Raw genomic sequence first — 5,281 nt, 5'->3', positions numbered from 1 at the left:
TTTAACCTCTGAGCTACCAGGGAAGCCCTAACACTCACTCGTGAGCTGAGCTCATCTGGACATGGCTTTAAATACCAACCATATTCTGATGACCCCCAAATCCACACCTTCAGTGTGGGTGTCTTCTGGGAGCTCCTTACTTGCTGGTAGGAGCTCATAGAGAATTGTTTACTTGGAACCTCCACTTGGGTATCTAAAAGGCGTATCAAATTTAGCATGTTCCCAGATGAATTCTTTATCTTCTCCCCCAAACCTGCTCCATCCCCAGCCTTCTCGTATCAGAAAACCACAGTTTGGTTCTTACAGTTAGTTGCGACAGAAATCTTGGTGTTGTCAGATCCCCTCTCTCACAACACCCCCCCCACACACACGCCCACCAAAGCTAATAAGCTAAGAAATTCCATTGGTTCTACCTCAGAAGATAAGCAACAGTTGATAACTGGCCTCCACATTGCCCATCATCCTGGTTCAGACTCCCTCATCTCTCACCTGACCCGGGGCAGGAACTCCTGCCCTCAGAATCTGGCCCTATTTTCTCTCCGACCTCCCTCCCACCCTCTCCCTGGCATGCACTCTGCTTCAGACATGCTGGCCTCCTTGGGGTTCCCAGAACACGCCAGGCATGATCTGCTGACAGGCTCTTTGATCTGACTTTGTTCTCCGTAATAGCAAACACTGTAGATTTGTCTAGACTCTGTCTCCCCTTGGGAGACAGTCACCTCCAGGACAGGTGACTGGCACTTTCTTTGGTTCATGATTATAAACTATGCCTAATTCATGGTTGCTTTCATGCTCAGTGGCTTCAGTCGTGTCCGACTCTGCAACTCCATGGACTGTAGCCCGCCAGACTTCTCTGTCCACGGGATTCTCCAGGCAAGAAGACTGGAGTGGGTTGCCATGCCCTCCTCCAGGGCATCTTCCTGACCCAGGGAAAAAACCCACATCTCGTGCATCGTCTGCCTTGTAGGCGGATTCTTTGCTGCTGAGTCACCGGGGAATTTAGTATTCAACAAATATTTATGAAATAAATGAACAGATCAAATAACATTATGAGGTAGATTCTTTATTCTTATTTCAAAGGTCTCGAAAACTGAGAATCGGAAATGTGCCCAAGGGAATTCCCTGATGGCCCAGTGGTTAGGACTTGGTGCTTTAACTGCGGGGGGCCAGGGTTCCATCTTTGGTTGGGGAACTAATCCTGCAAGCTGCATGGCACAGCCATAAAAAGAAAAAAGGAAAGAAACGTGCCCAACTTCACACAGTTAATGTCAGGGAGTCAGGCTAGAATGTTTGCCTTCAAGGCCTAGACCCTTACTCATGACTGACATGTTGTCGGTTGATGTCATCCCTGACATTAACCAGCATGAGCGATATTCTCATGTGAAAAGTAATTTTGTGTGAGTGCCAGGAAAACACCGGACTCCTCTGAGGAACTACTGTATTTCTTCCTCCTTGAATAAGAGAACTCATCATATAAACTGTCCCTTTGGGGGTCGGCCCCAGGAAGTTCATAGTCAGATGTGGAGTTTGTCACTCTACTTGCTCTTTCTTAGCCTTGGATTTTGTTTGTTTGGCTGCGTTGGGTCTTAATTGGGTTGTGTGGGCTCAGTTGCTCCTCGGCATGTGGGATCTTAGTTCCTTGACCAAGGATCAAACCCAAGTTCGCTGCATTGGAAGGTGGATTCTTAACCACTGGACCACCAGGGAAGTCCCTGCTTTTTCATTTTATTGGTAGTTTTCTTTGCTGTGCAGAAACTTTCTAGTTTGATGTAGTCCCACTTGTTTACTTTTGTTTTGGGTACTAAGTTCAAAAAGTCATTGTCAAGATCAATGTCAAGGAGCTTATTACCTGTGTTATCTTCCAGGAGTTTTATGGTTTCAGGTCTTAAGTTCCAGCCTCAATCCATTCTGAGATCTTTTTTGTGTATGATGTTAAGATAAGGGTGCACATTAAGGCTTCCTTGGTGGCTCAGTGGTAAAGAATCCACCTGCCAATTCAGGAGATGCAGGTTCAGTCCCTAGGTTGGGAAGATCCTCTGCAGAAAGAAATGGGAACCAACTCCAGTATTCTTGCCTGAAAAATCCCATGGAAAGAAGAGCTTTCCATGGGTGAGCTACAGTCCATGGGGTCATAAAAGAGCCAGACACGACTTAGTCACTAAACAACAAAGACTAATTTTTTTACATGTGATTGTCCAGTTTTCCCAACACCATTAATTGAAGAACTTTCCTTTCCTCATTGTATATTCTTAGGTTTGTTGTTGTAAATTCATTGACCATATTTTTTGGATTTATTTCTGTGCTGTCTATTCTGTTTCATTGATTTGTGTGTCTGTTTTTATGCCAGTGTCATACTGCTTTGATTATTATAGCTTTGTAATATAGGCTGAAGTCAGGAGGTGTAATGCCTCCAGCTTTGTTCTTTCTCAAGACTGCATTGGCTCGGCCGGGCGGCGGCCACTGGCGCGCCGCGGGTCGGGGACGCAGCATCGGCGCGCTCAGGGCCCGGCGGGCAGTAGCTCCCGCCGCCGCCCACTCGCCGGCCGGGGAATCCGGGGCAGCCTCCCGCCCAGGGGCGGCGGCGGCGAGACCCCGCCCCGCCCGGCCGGCCCGCGCCTATCGCGGTCCGCGGCCTGGTCACGCGGGGAGTGGCGCCGCGAGCTCCGGGCCATCGCCCGGCGGCGGCCAGAGTCGCGGCGGGCCGGGACGGGAGCGGAGGGCGGAGGGTAGAAGTAGGGGCGGGCGGGCCGCGCCAGTCCCCGAGCCGCGCATGCGGAGCCGACCGAGCCACGCCGAGGGCGCCGAGCGAGGCGGCCGAGCCCGAGCACCCATGCTGCTGCCGCTGGCCTGGGGCTCGCTCTTCTTCCCGGGGCTCTTCGGGGTCTGCACCTGGGGGCTGCGGCGCGCGCGGCCCGCCTGGACCCACCACGACTGCGTGATGATCAGCACCAGGCTGGTTTCTTCAGTGCAGGCTGTGTTGACCACCGGGTCTGGGATCATCGTCATCCGCTCCTGCAGCGACGTGATAACCGACAGGCACTGGCTTGCCCGAGAGTATGTCTGGTTTTTGATTCCCTACATGATCTATGACACCTACGCCATGTACCTCTGTGAGTGGTATCGAGCCGGGGACCAGAGCAGCAGACATTCCCTCACCATTTTTCAAAACTTCCTAAGCAAAAACCGCCTCATGATCACACACCATGTGTTCATTCTGCTTGTCCTTGTGCCCATTGCCCAGAAGCTCAGGGGAGAGCTTGGAGACTTCTTTGTCGGCTGCATCTTCACAGCAGAACTGAGCACTCCATTTGTATCGCTGGGCAGAATTCTGATCCAGCTAAAGCAGCAGCACACGCTGCTGTACAAGGTGAATGGAATCCTCACGCTGACCACTTTCTTCTTGTGTCGGATCCTCCTCTTCCCTTTCATGTACTGGTCCTACGGCCGGCAGCAGGGACTGAGCCTGCTCCGAGTGCCCTTCCACATTCCTTTCCACTGCAATGTGGCCAATGCCTTCCTCATCGCGCCACAGATCTACTGGTTCTCTCTGCTGTGCAAAAAGGCAGCCCGGCTCTTTGATGTTCCTCCAGCCAAAAAGGACAGTTGATGGCTCCCATGAGTCAGGCAGTGAGGCCGCCTACTCGGTATTCCCTGGACCAAATTGCAAATTGTGTCTTGGGTGGCCTCAGCCTTTTGGGTATTGTTCAGCAGATGGATTTGAGTTCTTCTAAAGGATATTCACTATCACCTCCCTCTTCTAACCTGCCCCTTTTGCAAAAGCACTCTTTCCCTTAGCAACAACTGTTGGATCCTGTCAGAGCTCCACTGGCAGCGAGGTGGTTTTAATGCAAAGCCCAAGGATCCTTTCTTGGGTCTTACCTCCAGGGCTCTGGGAGGTAGAAACAGGGGGTGTGGAGAAAGGGGTACCAAGGTGCTAAGCAGCCAGGCACCTGCCTGGTCCTAATATTGGTGGCTCCCCACCTTTCCAACCACTCAGGGCAGTATCTATACACTGGGCCAGCAGAAGCAAGTGATGACTTGGTTCTTTACATAATTTTTTGTAATGCTGGCCTGGGAAAATCACTGTGGGTAGGTAGTTTTTTTTGTTTACTAAATAACCTGTTGGTCCTTTGCCTCATTCTCTCATCCATGTGCCAACATAAAATCCTGTCTACTGACTTCCAATCAGAAGTCTCTCTGGCGCGGTGCAGTAGGAGGCAGGGATGGGAGCCTGAAGCACCTGAGTAGGTAGGCAGGCCCGTGGGTCAGCACCTGTGCCGGCTGACTTGGAAAGACCAATGTCAAACTTATGAGCTTGTTGTCAACAGGTAAGATACTGTTCTCTTTTTAAGTACCCTCAAGCCCAGCTTCCCCCATATCCACACATACAGGATGCTCTTGTTAAAAACTACAGGGGTAACACAAAATGACAGCTGCTGAGCTATTCACTGGGTGACCCCACTCTTTGACACTCCTTTTCCTATGGAGTAGGATGGACTTCAGTATTCCAAACCGTGAGATGTCTCATCTAGACGGCCTCCTGATAAGCCAGAGCTTGTGGTCCAAAGCCTGTTCCTCTCTGAGTTACCACCATTTAGCCACAGAAGGCTGGAGAGCAGGAGTGCAAGACAGCCCTGGCCCAGATATGTTTTTTGGACTGACTGCTACCTACCATTTGCAAATAGCATCCTCTGGTGCCAACACTAATTACTCCTTAACAATAAGAAAGGATTTTAGAAACTGCTACCATGGAATTTCTTCCCAAGTGGCAGTGAAAAACTAGATTTTTTTAAAAAGTGCCTTTTAATTCATTGTTGTCTGTGAACTTTTTAAAGTACTGAATGTGTGACAGTGTCTCAAATTTTGACTATTTCAGTCTTTAATGGGTGCCGTTTAAAAAACAAGCTGTAATTTTTTACTGTTTTGTTTACTGTCAGTATATCTTTATTAATCACCCCTGTGGTGATTAAATTGCACTAATATTTTCCAACTTAATTCTCATTTGTGAAATACATTCATGCCAACTTCCAGTGGAAAAAAAAAAAGACTGCATTGGCTCTTGGGGTCTTTTGTGATCCCTTGCAAACTTTAGAATTGTTTGTTCTATTTCTGTGAAAAATGCTACTAGAATTTTGATATGGATTGCATTTAATCTAGATTATTTTTGGTGGTATGGACATTTTAACAATATTATTCTAATCTGTGAACATGAAATATAATGTCATTTTTCTGTCTTTTTCAGTTTCTTTCATGAATGCCTTATAGTTTTCAGTGTACAGAT

At 48.7% G+C, this 5,281-nt stretch overlaps 1 pseudogene; it reads left to right on the top strand.

The window, feature by feature from the left end:
• Window positions 1-2,377: 2,377 nt before the first annotated feature.
• LOC138429391 (TLC domain-containing protein 3A pseudogene) lies at window positions 2,378-5,027 on the top strand (annotated as a pseudogene).
• The last annotated feature ends 254 nt before the right edge of the window (window positions 5,028-5,281 follow it).

The sequence above is a fragment of the Ovis canadensis genome, chromosome 24, assembly GCF_042477335.2.
Source record: "Ovis canadensis isolate MfBH-ARS-UI-01 breed Bighorn chromosome 24, ARS-UI_OviCan_v2, whole genome shotgun sequence".
In the NCBI taxonomy this organism is placed as follows: Eukaryota; Metazoa; Chordata; class Mammalia; order Artiodactyla; family Bovidae; genus Ovis; species Ovis canadensis.
This window is presented reverse-complemented; position numbering and strand designations above follow the sequence as displayed.